Genomic DNA, 17,747 nt, shown 5'->3' with positions numbered 1-17,747 from the left:
TGACTTACTCACCATTTTTATGGACCTAACTTGTATCTCAATGTGTTTGCACCTGAAAATAATCACAAGTCTAGTTAACATCTTTCACCACACAGTTAAGGTACTATTTTTTTCTTGGGATAAGAACTTTTAGATCAACTCACTTAGCAACTTTCAAATATGCATACAGTACTATTAACTATATTCTCCATGCTGTATGCCCCATGACATTTATTTCACAACTAGACATTTGTATCCTCACCCATTTTGCCCACCCCACACCCCCCTGCACTGGCACCCACCAGTCTGTTCTCTGTATCTGTGAGCATGCTTTTTGTCTGTCTGTTTAGACTACACACATACGAGATGATACAGTTTATATCTTCTGTCTGACTTAGTCACTTAGCACATGCCCTCTAGATCCATCCACGATGTTGCAAGCAGCAAAATTTTATTCTTTCTATGACTGAATGATATTCCATTATATGTATGTACACCACCATTTTCTTTATCTGTCCACCCATTAAAGGACACCTGGATTGTTTCCTTATATTGGCTATTGTAAAAAAAGCTGCAATGGATATGAGGGTGCACATATATTTTCAAGTTAGTGTTTTTGTTTCCTTCAGCTAAAATACCCAGAAGTGGAATTGCTGGATAATATGGCAGTTCTGTTTTTAAATTGTTAACCTCCATAATGGCTGCACCAATTTACATTCCCACCGAAAGTGCACAAGGATTCATTTTCTCTACACCCTTACCAATACTTGTTATTTCTAGTCTTTTTGATAATAACAGATATGAGGTGATGTCTCATTGTGGTTTTGATTTGCATCTCCCTGTTGATTAGTGATGTGGAACATCTTCTCATGTGCCTGTTGGACATCTGTATGTCTTTTTTGGAAAAATATCTATTCAGATTCTTTGCCCATTTTTGAATCATGTTGTTGTTGTGGTGGTGGGGGGGGTTGTTTTCTATTGAGTTATATAAGTTCTTTATATATTTTGGATATTAACCCCTTAACAGATACAGGATTTGCAATTTTTTCTCCTACTGAGTAAGTTGCTTTTCATTTTGTGGGTGGTGTCCTTCTCTGTACAGAAACTTTTTAGTTTGATGTCATCCCATTTGTCTATTTTTGATTTTGCTGCCTTTCTTTTTGTTGTCATATCCAAAAAACCACTAACAAATTGATGTCAGGATGTTTACCACCTATGTTTACTTTTAGGAGTTTTGTGGCTCCAGGTCATGCATTTAGGTCTTTGATCATTTTGAGTTTGTTTTTGAATATGGTATAACAAGGTGATCCAGTTTCATTTTTTTTGCATGTGTCTTTGCAGTTTTATCAATGCCATTTACTGAGGAGACTAACCTTTTCCCATTATATATCCTTGGCAACTCTGTCATGGATTAGTTGACCATATATGGATGGGTTTATTTCTGGACTTTCTATACTGTTCCCTTGATCTCTGTGTCTGTTATGATGCCAGAACCATGCTGTTTTGAACACTATAGATTCATAATATAGATTGAAATCAAGGAGTGTGATAACTCCTGCCTTGTTATTCATTATCAAGACTGCTTTGGCTATTAAGTTCCATGCAAGTTTTATGATTATTTGTTCTATTCTGTGAAAAATGCCATTGGTATTTTGACAGGGATTACATGAAATCTATGGATTGCTTCAGGTAGTATGGACATTTCAACAATATTAATTCTTCTAATCCATAAACATGAAATCTTTCCATTTATGTGTGTCTTCTTCAATTTCTTTCATCAATATCTTATAGTTTTCAGAATACAGGTCTTTTAAAGGAGTACAGGTTAAATTATTCCTAGATATTTATTCTTTTTGATACAATTATAATGGGATTGTTTTCTTAATTTCTCTTCCTATAGTTCGTTGTATAGAAATGCAACATATTTCTGTGGATTGATTTTGCATTCTACAACTTAACTGAATTCATGTATTCACTGTAACAGTGTTCTTGTGGAGTCCTTAGGGTTTTCTATATATAAGACTATGTCATCTGTAAATAATGACTGTTTTACTTCTTGCTTTCCAATTTGAATGCCTTTTATTTTTCTTGCCTAATTACTCTGGCTAGGAGTTCCAACACTATGTTGAATAGACGTGGTGAGAGTGGGCATCCTTCCCTGGTTCCTCATCTTAGAGGAAAAGCTTTCAGCTTTTTATTGAGTATGATGTTAGCTATCATATACAAGCCTTTCATATATAGTCTTTATTATAGTGAGATATGTTCCATTTATACCCACTACATTAAGAGTTTTGATCATAAATAGATATTGAATTTTGTCAAATGCTTTCTCCACATCTACAGAGATTTTGATCATATGACGTTCATCTGTCATTTTTGTTAATGTGGTGAATTACAGTGATTGATTTTTAGAGGTTGAACCTTCTTACATCCCTGGGATAAATCACATTTGATCATGCTGAATAATCTTTCTAATGCATTGTTGAATTCAGATTAGCAATATTTTGCTCAGTACTTTTGCATCTATATTCATCAGGGATACTGGCGTGCAGGTTTCATTTCTTGTGTTTTTGGTATCAGGGTAATACTACTCTTGTAAGATGAGTTTGGAAATGTCCCTCCTTTTCTGTGTTTTGGAGGAGTTTGAGAACAATTGGTATTAATTCCTCTTTGAGTGTTTGTTAGAATTCACCAGTGACACCATCTTATCTTGGATTTCTGTTTTTTGAGAGACTTTTGATTACCTATTCAATCTTCTTACCAGTAATTAGTCTGTTCAGATTGTGTATTTTTCATCCCTCGATTTTGGAAGATTGTATGTTTCTAGGAATTTATCCATTTTTTCTAGGTTGCCCAATTTGTTGTATAATTTTTCATGGTAGTCTCTTATAATCCTTTGTGTTTCTGTGGTATCTTGTATCCTCCCTTTATTCATTTATTATTTATTTGAGTCCTTGTTTTCTTGATAAGTCTAGCTACAGTTTTATCTATTTTGTTTATGTTTTTGAAGAAAAGTTCTTGCTTAATTGATCTTTCCTATTGTCTTTTTTAGTATCTATTTCATTTATTTATATTACAATCTTTGTTGTTTCCTTCCTTGTGCTAAACTTGGTTTCACTTGCTCTTTTTTTTCTAGTTCCTTGAGTTATAAAGTTAGATTCTTTGAGTTTTTTCTTATTTCTAGGGTTAGGCATTTATCACTATGAATGTACATTCAGAACTACTTTTGCTACATTCCATAATTTCTTGGTATGTTGCATTTCTATTTTTACTTTTATCAGGCTATTTTTTATTTATATTTTTATTTTATTTATTTCTCTTGATTTCTTCATTGACCCATTGGTTGTTCAGTAGCATATTGTTTAATCTCCACATATTTATGACTTTCCAATATACATTTGTTTTGATTTCTACTTTCAAAGAATTGTGGTTGAAAAAGATGGTTGATAGGATTTTAATCTCCTTTAATTTGTTAAGACTTGATTTTTGACCTAACATATGATCCAGCCTGGAGAATATTCCATGTGCACTTGAAAAGAATGTATAATCTGTTGCTTTTGGGTGGAATGTTCAATATATATCTGTTAAGTCTCTATGGTGCAATGTACTGCTTAAGGCTGATGTTTTCTTATTGATTTTCCATCTGGGTGACCTAACCATTGATGTAAGTGGGGTATTGAAGTCCCCCTCTATTATTGTATTGCTGTCTGTTACACCCTTTAGGTCTGCTGATACTTGCCTTACATATTTAAGGACTCATACTGGCATTTCTTTAAAAACAGAATTTTCTGAACTTTTTGGCACTATTACAATGTTGCTCTCATTAAGACAAACAAACCCTATCTTAGACTTCTACTCCCACCAAGATGCAGTAGCCCCATCCCTTCCTGGTTCTCCTACTGATAACTAAAAGTGTTGGACATAACACATCAGACAAGCATAGAAAGTGACTGGAAGGTGGGCCACCTAGAGACCCCAGAGCTTGAGGAACAACACGGACATGGGTTCTGTGGGCTTGTCATCACACCCACATATCCTGGACGGGGCACTGTAGAACCGCCAACTGAAGCTACCAACTGGCATAGACAAACATGCTCCAAGAAAAAACTCTTTTCCCGTTTGAGTTTGAAACGGTGGCCTAATAACAGAAAATGTTTAGCAAAGTGTGCCCTACTCCAGCCAAAAACTAACAGAAAAAACACACCTTCCCCCCATGGCCTTAGCAGGCTGGAGCAGGAAGTTGATCTCCCTCCCCACTTCCCTCACGAAGGAGGGACCTGCATTCTACCACCAGTGTGCTGGGGGCACTGAGCAGGGGGCTGACCTTCCCACCCCAGTCTCCCAGAACAGGCAGCGCTCTGACTCTCCAGCCAGGGCAGTATCACCAGAGTATGGCGGCCAGCTGAACACCCATACCCACTAAGCAGCAAGGAGACTTAATGAAGCTTCACACTCCCCATGTCAGCAAAACCTTGTGGGGGCCTCAGCATCAGCCCCAACCCTGCAAAAAACAAAGTGGTGTGAGTCAAGCTGGCTCCCCTCTCCCTGGCAGCAGGACCCAAAGAAAGTTGTGCTTATGATCCCCTTAGAGCCCACAATGTGGTGCTAGCTGTGGCTCTGTTTGTAACAAGGCATTTGCAACAAGGCAGTGGAAGTCAGTTCTCCATTCTGCTGGGGTGGTGTTGGCAAGGCTCAATGGGAAGCTGAAAACACAGGCCTGCTCACCCCCACATGGCACCTCAGCAGAGGGACTGCCTGCTCAAAAGGGAATGTTAAATGAGATTAGGATTCTCTTAATGTAATATGCAATATGTCCACATCACCAATTTGACAAGAACTAGTATTTAGAATATACAAAGGACTCTTAAGACTCAACAGTCAAAAATCACAAATACATTGAAAATCCACTCATCTTACCAAGAACCAGGAAAATTATGACATGAATGAGACAATATAATTGATTGATGAATCAGATGATAGAATTATGAGAAGGATTTTAAAGCAGCCATAATAAAAAGCTTCAAGAAGAAGCAGAGATTTGTACATTTCCAAAGTTAAATTGGTATCAATTCAAGCTACATTATTAGAGAATTATGATGTTAATTATAACCTCCAGAATAACCACTAAGAAAATAAATAAAAACATACAGAGGAGGGGATGAGGAAGAAAACAAAATGGTCAGGAGAAAAAAAAATTAGTTAAACACCAAAGAGGACAATAGTGGAGGAACCGAGGAATAGAAAGATATAAGACAGATAGGAAACAAAGAGCTAAATGGTAGGTCTTAGGGTTCTCCAGAGAAACAGCCACAATACCTGCATACATAAAGAGGTTTATTATAAGGAACCGGCATGCAGTTACGGAGCTGAGAAGTCTTAAGCTCAGCAAGCGGAGGACACAGGAGAGTGTAAGCTCTGACGCGGAAGGCAGCAGCTCCACGCCCAAGAGGAGCCCATGCTTCAGGTGGAGTCTGAAGGCAGGAAAAGACTGATGTCTTTTTTGCAAAGATTATTTCGTGAAACTTACTATCTTGTCTGAGTAATTGTAAGACATACCAAAGGCTACATGAAATTCAAAGCTGAGGGATATGTAACAGGATAAAAAAAATCAGGCATCATCTTATAAAACAGCAACAGTGCCCCAGCTTCCAGTGACTTCAACACAATATAAAGGAAGACATGTGGATTATTTTCCCCACCTCATCTTCTGTGTTCTCTCATAATGCACTTCAATTCTAAGCTTAGCTAATGCAAACCAACAATGCACTGTTTGTTGAAAAGCACACAGCAAACAACCTTCACAATGTACTGCGCTGACGTAGTCTGAGCCCCCTCAACTCCATTTCCTCCTACTATGACTGAGTCTATTAAAATTTTCAGGCTGGCCACTTACAAAGCAGTTACTAGGAAAGTAACTCCTGGTGACAATTCATATCTTTCCACATTTCTGAGAAGCATCATTTTCTCACACAAGGAAACGTTGTCCTGTCATCTAACATGACCTTCCTTTCCGAGAAGTGATTTCCCAGCCCTTTCTTTCAGATATGCTAATAGTGGCTGGTCCCCACGCACATTACTAAGTGCTTTAATTACAGACAGATAGTGAAAGGACATGATTTTCTTGTTTCCTTTTCCCAGAATGATTAGTACAGTAAAACATCCTAAAATAAGGGTATGTCTACGGGGTTACTGCAGGTTAATTTCAACCCACATGAAAGTCACTTGGATCTGCTCTGACTTCCACTCACTCCCTTTAGGTACGTACTTGGAGGTAAGCCCTTGCAGGTAGGCATGATCTGTGTGGCATGGTGTCTTGTCAGGGAGCTCTGCCAGCCAGAACTGCCTGCTCGTCTTTGACTCTAATCTGCACTAAAATCATGCTCTATGATAAAGAGTTTAATCCCATGATTGTGTCCATGTTTAATCCTTTTTTAACAAAAAAACTCTAATTTATACTAATAGAATCCACATTCTGACAGTGGAAATACCTATCAGTAGGATTATAAATTAGCAAACGAAGCATGAGGTTTGCTGGCCTGCTTCCTTCTGTTGTTGTGATGCTGCGTACGATATCCAGGGACCCCCTGTCTGCAAGCTGGTGTTGACCTAAGGTGTGGGTGCACTCAGCCGCTTGCCTCCATAGTCCATCCAGGCTGTCACAGACTCACAGGTGCCTCCCTTCTCTACCAGAGAAGTGGTACCACGGCAGTAACATTGCTGGCCAGCAAACTAATAAGAAAGTGACTAGTAGTCTTTGTCTTGAGAAGGGAAAATCAGGAGGATATCTTAAAGATCAGCCAATTTAGACAAAAGAGATTAAACAACTCAGTCAAAGACATAAAGCTAAAGTAGTGGCAGAGGAAATCCAAAACCCAAGGGTTTCTGCCTCCCTTTATTTGCTGTTTGTGTTGATTTTTGCTCATGGAAGCTTGTGTCCTCTTATGTTCTGTGATTTTGGGTGGTGATATGCTTTCCTTAGGGCTGTATATATGGGAATAGTATATTAGGATTGACAAGCGATGACTCCACACAAACCAGGCCTTTGTAGGCACCTCAGTGGTGTTTCCAGTCTCTTATGTTACCTTTTAATTTGGGTGATTTGGGATCATCAGATAATATAAATTCAAACTTCCAACCTCTTTCTATGGAAGACTTGTGATAACAGATTTCCAGGGAGAACATATTTTTTTCACGCCAAATCCAGATCATGGCAAATGAGCTTCCACACTTTCTCCCTTCATCAGTGAGTGGTCTCTCTTTACTTACAGCTTCTACTGGGGATCACACCTCCCAAAGCGTAGGCTTAATGCAGGATTCTCATTTCCAGTCCTCCAGCATGACTGGGCCCATGATTTCCTTTTGAAGGCCATTAAATGTCTGCTTCCCGGTTCCTGAGCTGACAGGAGTCCCAGGGCACTGTGGTCAGTACCCACTGACCACTGTCGTTTGCCATTCTCTCCTTGCTTTTGGTCCTTGGGAATTCTGTACTTTCTTACAATGTCACCTCTGCACTTAAAGGTATGTTTGCCTCCTTTTATCTCACATTTCTGGTGTCTCAATAGCAAGAATGTTTCAGACAACCTAACTGACCAACTTGTCGTATACAGTAGGCCTGCCATTTTCCTGCCAGCATTCCCACCACACACACACCATTGGCCCACACTGTTTTTCCACTGTGTTTTCTGATGGTAAGGTGGGTTCCACACCAGCAACTTTCAGGTTCCAGGATCTGCCTGGAGACAGCACCAGACTCCCCAGGTTACGAGCCCCATCCTACAAGACTGCCTTCCACCCTCCCTTTCTGGAGCTGTTTCCTGTGCTTCTGAACCACCAGCTACATACAGGTGGGAAGTTCCCATGACCTCCTCCTTAGGTTTGATTAATTTGCTAGAGCGGTTCACAGAGCTCAGGAAAACACTTACATTTACATTTAATAAATGATTCCGTAAAGGATACAAGTTAACAGCCACATGAAAAGAGACACAGGGCAAGGTCCCAGATAAAGGAGCTTCTATCCTGTGGAGCTTGGGGCCTGGCTCGGTGACTCGTGGAGGCATTCTGGTTTCCCAAGCCTGGAAGCACTTCTCCAGCAGAAAAGCAGGAGCCAAGAGAGACAGATGCTCCTTTCAGGGGTTTTTGTGAGGGCTTCACTGAATAGTCAGGATTGACTAAATCATTGGCCATTGGCTGATTCAACCTCCAGCCCTTGCCCTTGGGTGCGGGTCAAAAAGTCTCTCATTAACATGACAAACACCTGTTTCACATTAATGGCTCTGAAATATTTTCCAGAACTGTGGATGAAAACCAAATATACCTGGGAAATATACATTTGGTTATCTGAATGACCAAATATGTATTTCTTATAACTCATTATATCTCATAAAGCATTCCAAAAATAATTTATATTTATTCAATGACCAATCATCTATCTTATGCATTCTTTAGACAGTTTCCCCTTTTTAGAGGTCACTGGCACCTCTTCCAGAGGAATGGCAGGGGAGGAATTAGATAAGCATGGACAAGTCCCATTTCATCAGAACCAGTATAAAGATTCCATGGTAGCAAAACTCTAACAGGAGTTGTGTGAACTATTTGAGGATCAAATTATCTGGGTTCCCTATTTTTAGCTATAACTTATTTAAACATCACTAAATTTCTTCAGCATAGATGAATGTCTCATCGTCTGTATCTATTTTCTTCGCTGCACCTGTCCAAGAAAACAGTCTCCTTGCTGGGCCCATGAGAATAATAGGCACATTGTCTTTGTTTTTTGTGCTTTGAGGGGAGGAAGAACAGCTTTTATCTCTGAATTGCTGACATGTGTCTGGTCTGTTAGGAGAGTTGTAGAACCAAGGAAATTCCTTTGTACTCTATTAATAAAGTGACTGTAGCAAATAAAATGGCAGTCAGGGCACTTGGCCTGTGGTGACACTTAGAACGTGTCATTAGGAAATTAATATTCCCCTCAGGAATGGTGAGCTCTGATCTAATGGGCCCTGCTCTGCACAGACAGAACCAAAGAGTTTAGAGGCTCATGCTGTGAAAGCACAGACAAAACTCAACCTGTCTGGATCTCAAAGAGCTGAGACACTGTTGTGGTCTGTCATTCAGTTAACAAAAGGCTGTGCCATCTCCATAACAACTGGCCCTGCCCCCTGGGATGCTCTGATGCATTTCCATCCTAGCTCTTCCTTGTCCTCCTGTCCTGTTAGGTGTCTTCTGAGTGGATATCTTCTTAACAGGATCCCGTCTACCTCTTGGTACCTCTTGGAATTTTAGTGTTTTTGCTTGTTTCCTAGTGTTCTTTTATGTCTAAAAGCAATGGCTCTCAAACTTCCACAGCCACGCCTGAGTTTTCATTCCAATTTTGTTTTGTTTTATTTTTAATCATAAGCAATGTTGATGCAGATGGATGTCTGGAGCAGTCTTTGAGAAACATGGCACTTCTACATGTAAAAAATGAAATAAAAACATCTTTTTTTTCATAAAAAATCAGCAAGTTAAACTCTTGCCTTAAAATAATCATAAAGTGTCACAAAGAATGTCATAAGTGCTGATTGAAGTATAAACGACTGGATTTCTCCATCTTCTGCATCCAGTTGGATTTTGATGAGAAACAAATTGCAGCCTCTTTCTTGGTATCAGCTCAAGTCAGTGCCCAGGAGGGCATTTCAAATATAAGCACTGATTTCTAATCTCACATATTACTAATGAGCAATATATTATAGTGGCTTGGTAGGGAGTCAGGGATGGGACAGGTTTTCCTCTAAAGGAAATTCTATACAGCTTGATTGTAACTGCCATTTGCTCTTCAGAATAATTGTGATATTTACTACATGCCTAAAATGAGTGGAAGTTGTAGATAATAAACACAATGATCATTAACTGATCATGTGATATGTACCAGGGAGTATGTTTTATATTTTTCTCAGTTAATTTTCACCATAGGACAAGTAGCAGTCTTCCTGTTTCACAGACAACTACCGTAAACATTTGTGAAACTCAATATCTACACCCTATCTGAAGTGTGTTATGAATATTGACTAATTCATCCCTCAGGGCACCCTCATTGTTGTTCTCTGTGGAGGTTACAGAGGTAATAAAAGGGGATGGGGGTTCCAGCCCCGGCTCTCTGGCTCTGGATTCTCCCTCTAACTGCTGAGCAGCTGTTCTCAAAGGGAAGAGTGTGTGAGAGCTGCCGGAGGGCTTGTCACAGGGTGCCGGGCGCCACCCCGGAGCTCTGATGCAGGAGGCATAGCTGGTGCCCTGGAATCTGCGTTCCTGACTAGTTTCCAGCTGATCCTGATGCTGTTCCTCCAGGAAGCACCTCTGAGAATCACTCTTAGACTTATCAGATCTTTTAATGTTTTTTCTGAATTCTAGAGTGAGGGCGTAACTAGCTGAAATGACTTCCGACACTGTTTCAGGGGCAAGGGGCACAGTGCCCCAAAAGCCTGCCCTCATTCCAGACGCCAACCTCAGCTCTGAACAACTTCATACACATTTAGGGGTTCCCAGTACTCCTTCATGTCCAATACTTTGTAGAAAGGCCCGTGGAACTCAGGAAAGTGCTGTACATATGATTACAGCTCTACTGAAGGAAAAGTGTCCAAAGCAGACATACTTAGAATGAGGCCTAGCCAGTCCTGCACACCAACATTCTAGTGCCCTCTTCCCTGGAATCTGGACACATCACCTCCTGGCACACCGATGTGTAACAGCAAGCACAGAGGATCAGCCAGGCAAAGTCCCCTGAGGTTTAGTGTTAAGAGTTTTTATTGGAGCTTCATTATGTAATCACGATCGATTGAGCCATTGAGTGCGACTGAACTCAGTATCATCAGCCACGTTTACCTCCGCTGAGGTCGGACTGCCCTCTTCTGGCTCAAAACCCCTCACCTCTAACGCTGCAAGGCCAGCCCCGTCCTGAGTCACCTCCTTCACAGAAACTCTCAGGGCCCACCGTGAATAACAAGGACACGCTTGCCCCTCAGGAATTCCCAAGGATCTAGAGGCTACCTACCCCCCAGGAACAGAGGAAAAGCCCAGCAGAGCCGAACTTCTGGCAACAAGATAGGAAGCATCCGATTAAGCGTTCAAAGTTGAAACACGTTAAGCAGCGTGGTCTTGACTTGAACCTGTGTATTTTGGATGTAAAGGCTTGGGCTCATACTTGTTATACTTTTGAATTCCTATTATATTTTTATTGCAGTGAAAATTCACTTATCTTTTTATAAGTTATTAGCAAAGTAGGTGATGTTGATTGGGTGAGGAGGTGAAAGTGCAAATCTTGGGAATTGTAAATTGCTGCTGCCAAGACTTACACTGAATTTCTTTTTAAAGTATTTCCTTTCTATGTACCTCAAAGGGTAGATCTTCCTCACTGTCTTTTTTTTTCTGTCTGGGCAGCTCTAACAACACAGCAACTGGTTAGCACATTACCTGCGATTTTAATTGCCTTCATGATAGCCAGCAAACAGCCTTCCTGCCTGTTTCGCTGCTCTGCTATGTGTAAGTCAGGTGAAACCCATGTGATCTGTGCAGAGTGGAGTCTCTGAATGTTGGTACAATAGAGTCGAGAGCTAGTTATGAGTGGTCTATATCTCAAAGTGGCAGCACACTTTCTCTGGTGCAATTATTTTCCCATTCAGCCCCATGATAAAATATAAGGAGGTAATAAATGCTAACATTCACTGTATACTTACTATGTCCCAGGTACTGCACTTTATGTATCTTACCTCATCCAAAGATCACAGCCACCACAGGAGGGAAGTACCATTACCGCCCTCATTTTCCAAATGAGGAAACAGAAGCACAGAGACGTTAAGAAAACTATCAAAGCTGCACATCTTATAAACAGCAGAACACCTAAATCCAGGGGCGTACCATGGAGCCAGGCCCTCACCAACTATGTTTTCTATCTCAACTGATATCAAGATCCTTGCACTTCCACATCACCTGCAAATTAATTCTCCTCATCCTGGAGCTGCTTTCTTTCACTTATCACACTGTCTGTAATAGGGAGGAGTACACAGAAGGAAACAGTGGAAGGAGAACGCCTAAGGGAACCTGCCCGCTGATATTTCCCACAGCTAATGGTGCAGTGTGTCTGTTGTTACACAGATGGGGACCCACCTTCAGGTCCCTGTGGTCAGTCCTAGAGAGTGAGATCCCTGAGGACAATGGCTGGACAATGCCATCTTGTCCACTGCTGTTTCCAAGGGCCAAACAGTGCCCATGAAGGCAGAGTTTAATTACAAACATCACAGGCTGATATGCTATATGAAACAGCTGTCAGTCTTCTCAGGCTGCCAAAAGAAAATGCCAAGGACTGGGAGGCTTAAATGACACTTGTTTTATTACAGTTCTGGAGGCTGGAAGTCCAAGACCAGCATGCCAGCCGACTTGATTCGTGTACAGCCCTCTTCATGGCTTGGAGATGACTCCCATCTCATTGTGTCCTTACCTGGCAGAAACAGAGAGAAAGCAAGCTCTGGTGTCTCTACTCGTAAAGGCATGGATCCCACCATGAGGGCCCCAGCCTCATGACCTCAGGTAACTCTAATGCTTCCCAAAGTCCCCATTTCCAAACACCATCATACTGAGGGGTAGGGTTTCTGTTTATGAATTTAAAGGGAGATCAACCATTCAGCCCATAACAGTGTACTTTGATGTACCCCTTGTCCAACGAATTTGTATTCCTGATTAGATGTGTATACCAAGTGAAGATTATGGCTGTCACTGAAGATATTAAATTTGGGGCATTCACACCAGCTGTGAATCCGAAAGCTGCAGGTACCCTCCCTGACAGGAGCCAGACATCTGCATATCCCCTCTGTGGCCTGAAGACAGAGAGAGGGTCATTTAAATGTTTAGTGCCACTTAATTGGGGAAGATTTATTTTTGGTTTGATCTAGGAAGTTATTGGAACATACTAGTTTGTTCAAATGAGTATTTTGAAACCTGTCAAACCACTCTGCTCTGTGAAGTTTGGTAAGGAGAATGACTATAAACTGCAAGTCCCTAGAACTCTCTGGAGGAAATGCCAATGTGTTTATGTCTCATAAAGCAGCTGGATATAGCCACAGAGGAGTCTTGTCGGCAGCCATGCCTGGTGATTTTTTTTTTAAACAGTTCTTTTGGATCTGACTTTACATTACCGAGTAATGATTCACTTTCTAACAATGGTGCTTTGCTAACTGTTTGTTTTAGTCCTCTTCATTAAGAATTCACTTCTAGCCTGTCAGCCCATGCCAATCCTGAGTCGGCCTTATCAAAATGGAAGGATGTCAGAACAACAAAATGTTGGCACTATGATAATCAATATAAAGCTTCCATGGAAAGCATTTGCTAATGTAGAAATGCAGTTAAATACAGCATGTGTTTTCTTTAAATACAGCAATCCTACAGTTGAGTGCTCTATTCACTTAGTACTAACAGCCTCCAAGCGCTTAAGATAACACGGAGGATTCCATTACATAGCAACACGGCGATAAAACAGAATGGGATCGATTCAGGCTCTCTGCCTCTCAACAGAAAATCTGCAGAGGCTCCACAATTGGGCCACGTGTTGGCTGCATGGCAACTGAGCCTGGCAGCTGAGCCGGGCCCTCCCACACTACCTCACAGTCACACCCCACTAGACTCCTGCTCACCGGTGAATAGACCAGCACTTACAATTCCAGTCAGACGCAGTATTTGGGTACAGCAGTGTTGACTGGTGAATATTCACTTTCTAATTTGTTAATTATAGGTCACTTGTTTCAGCCAGTTTTGTTTACAGGATGTCATTCATTGTACTCAATTACATTTTGATGCATAGCTTCTAGTTTAATATTTAGAGGGGTCCTTAAGAAAGTGGCTCATGTGAGTCATTAGGAGCCATATCTCCTCTTAATGTCAAGGGTATCATTTTCCAGAGACAGATGACCAAATGTGCACACTGATGTGCCTGATAAAAGTCAGGCCAGCCTGCACTGGGCATAATTCTTCCTGAGGCCATTAACCTTCTCCAAGAGGCACATACAATGACATGGCTTGTTAGTAAGTGTTACTTAAAATTCGTTTTTCAATCTTGCAGCTTCCTGAAATAACAGACCTTCGGTTTACACATAATACATGTATAATTATGTGTTTGCAAGAGTTCCTGGCATCTAGACTCCAGTATGAGTTGTCAATACTGATACAGAGATGAGGAGAGCAAGAAGGACCCTGTGCTGGCTCCCAGGGGAACACACCGACGCGTTAGCCCAGGGATTGATGTCTGTGGGCTCACAGCTGTCCCTGTGTGCAGAGCACCCAACACACAGACACTTCTGAGGAAGCTCTGTTTGATAGTGGGGGCCCAGCTGGGAGCAGCTGCAGGCAGGAGGTCTGTCCCAGGCAGTTTGGGACAGGGCATGTTGCTGTTTCCAGTGCTCTGGATAAGGCTGCCCTCATCCCAAGCAGAATGACATGCTTTATGCAGTTCCCATGGGCCAGGTGGCTGGACTGCATCATTTCAAAGATATCTCCTAAGTATGTCTAGATGTCTCCAGAAATGCTGCCTTCACCTACAGCCTCAGACTGTAGGAAATTAATTCTTGCTCTGTATAGTTCAGAAAGAGGGGCCCGCAAAGCTGTAACACATACACACAGTCATGACTCCTGGTTTTCTATGCCACGAGTAGCATCTTTACCGGACTGTAAGGATGCCGAGCAGCTTACTTCTCAAGGCAGAATACAAGCAGGAAGGAAGAGAGGAGAAAGGCTAAGCAGTCAGACACTGCTTCTGAGAAGGAAAGAAAGGAAAGAAGTGATGTCATTTAGGCTTGGAAGCTTTACCTTCTACAGAGGAGACCTATTGGGGGAAGCTTCTGAAGATAAACCGTTTGTTTCATTGAGCCACAGACGAAGCCGTATCTGGGGTCGTCCTTACACGTCACTTTGGCTATAGATCCAAGAAGGAAACAAGCAAACAAAAATAGCATGTGTCTGGATGTCTGTTGTAAGTGTGGGGAGATGATTTTTCTATTCTACTTGTAGAAGTATGGTTAGAAGAATTTGGTCCTGGGTATGTTTAGGCATAAAAAATTATAGTTTCAATACTTCTGTTAGTTTTTCATATTGCTATAAATGGACACCTCTTTATTTAGCAGAGGACTTATATTTTTATACATACAAAATAGGCCCTATTCCTGGGAGTGGAGGGGAGAAGGTAGGAAGATAGAGACATGAATGTTACTAGTCACTGTCTAATGGATGAACAGAAGAAGGGCAGGAGACGGGTAAAGAACTTTCCAGAACACTAATACCAGTTTCCCATCCTAAGTTTTTTCTCTGACCATGTCAGACTCCACTTTGCATTTCCCAAACCTTTGAAAGAATCCACTCCACCCTAGCCTAGTGGTTTAGCCACTGAGGGAGAAGGAGGAAAGGGTGAGCAGCCGCCTCCAGGAAGCAATGCAGAATAACCAGAGTTCCCCACCACCCTCTGCCGCTCCTGCCAAGCCTCCTCTCAGCTTCTTGCACACAGGAAAGGGGCCCCCTTCTCAGGGCCTTTGCTGTCCCTGGTTCCTGTTATCATTCAGGTTTTCTCCCATGTCCCCTGTTCCCAACTGCTTCTCTGATCCACCTGATCTCAGAGAGTCCCCTCCAGCTCCCCCACTGCAGCACCCTGTCTCATGTGATTGGCACCACTTGCCGCTACCTGAAACTGCTTTACCTATGTGTTCTTTTCTACATTGTTCATCTCTGCATCTCAGGCTCCATGAGAAGCTACCAAATTGACAAGCTCAGAAAGAAACACAACCGTGAAAAGCCAACACTACACAGTGAGGTTGCTCACTGGGCAGGCAACAGTGAGTAATAAATAATTCAACATGACTGAACTTCCATGCATCTCCAGATGCTGTGTATGGAGAGCTGAGCTCAGAAGGCTTGAGAGTTCGGGATGCATGGGATGCATGCAGTATTTGTCCTAGATGTAGTGTCTTTGTATCTATCTATCCAAGCCTTATGCAAGCTCATCCAATTCCTAATGAGAATGGCTATTTGCTTTTATGTTTCATGTGTGTGTGGTTTCCCATAGTCACACTTATTTAGTAACACATAGTACTTATATACCAGGTGCTTGCTCTGAGCCCTTAATAAATATGGTTGTGTGCATACCTATCAGGTAATGGCAATCATCATCCCATTTATGCCTGAGAGAAGAGATATAAATGGTTTCTTGGCCAAGGAGACAGAGCAGGGTCTGCACAGGGAGTGTGGCTCCAACAGTCTATGCTCTTAAGCACTACATTAGGACACCTTCCTTTTGTTTTGTTTTTGTTTTTTTTATTAAGGTATTTATGATATACACTTTTATGAAGTTGTTACATGAAAAAACAATGTGGTCACTACATTCACCCATGTTATCATGTCCCCTCAATACCCCATTGCAGTCACTGCCCAACAGTATAGAAAGATGTCACATAGTCACTATTTGCCTTCTCTGTGCTACACTGTCTTCCCCATGATCCCCCCCACATCACATGTGCCAATCATAATACCCCACAGTCCCCTTCTCCTTCCCTCACCATCTGCCCTTCCCCACCCCTCCCCTTTGGTAACCACTAATCCCTTCTTGGAGTCTGTGAGTCTGTTGCTGGTTTGTTCCTTCAGTTTTGCTTCACTGTTATGCTCCACAAATGAGGGAAATCATTTGGTACTTGTCTTTCTCTGCCTGGCTTATTTCACTGTGCATAATATCCTCCAGCTCCACCCATGTTGTTGAAAATTGTAGGATTTGTTTCTCTCTTATGGCTGAATAGTATTCCATTGTGTGTATGTGCCACATCTTCTTTATCCATTCATTTTCTGATGGACACTTAAGTTGCTTCCGTATCTTGGCTATTGTATATAGTGCTGCAATAAACATAGGGGTGCATGTGTCTTTTTGAATCTGAGAAATTATTTCCTTTGGGTAAATTCCTAGGAGTGGAATTCCAGGGTCAAATGGTATTTCTATTTTTAATTTTTTGAGGAACCTCCATATTGCTTTCCACAGTGGTTGAACTAGCTTACATTCCCACCAGCAGTGTAGGAGGGTTCCCCTTTCTCCGCATCCTTGCCAGCATTTGTTGTTCTTAGTCTTTTCAATGCTGGCCATCCTTACTGGTGTGAGGTGATCTCTCATTGTGGTTTTAATTTGTATTTCCCTGATGATAAGTGATGTGGAGCATCTTTTCATGTGTCTGTTGGTCATCTGAATTTCTTCTTTGGAGAAGCCCATTTTTTAATAGGGTTATTTGCTTTTTGGGTGTTGAGGCATGTGAGTTCTTTATATATTTTGGATGTTAACCCCTTGTCAGATATGTCATTTACAAATATATTCTCCCATACTGTAAGAGGCCTTTTGTTCTGTTGATGGTGTCCTTTGCTACACAGAAGCTTTTTAGTTTGATGTAGTCACATGTGTTCATTTTTTGCTTTTGTTTCCCTTGCTTGAGGAGATGCATTCAGAAAGTTGCTCATGTTTGTATTCAGATTTTTTCCTATGTTGTGTTCTAAGAGTTTTATGGTTTCATGACTTACATTCAGGTCTTTGATCCATTTCGAGTTTACTTTTGTGTATGGGGTTAGACAATAATCCAGTTTCATTTTCTTGCATGTTGCTGTCCAGTTTTGCCAACACCACCAGTTGTTGAAGAGGCTGTCATTTCCCCATTGTATAACCATGGCACCTTTATTGTATATGAATTGACCATATATGACTGGGTTTATATCATGGCTCTCTAGTCTGTTCC

This window comes from Manis pentadactyla, chromosome 2 (genome assembly GCF_030020395.1).
Source record: "Manis pentadactyla isolate mManPen7 chromosome 2, mManPen7.hap1, whole genome shotgun sequence".
In the NCBI taxonomy this organism is placed as follows: domain Eukaryota; kingdom Metazoa; phylum Chordata; class Mammalia; order Pholidota; family Manidae; genus Manis; species Manis pentadactyla.
This window is presented reverse-complemented; position numbering follows the sequence as displayed.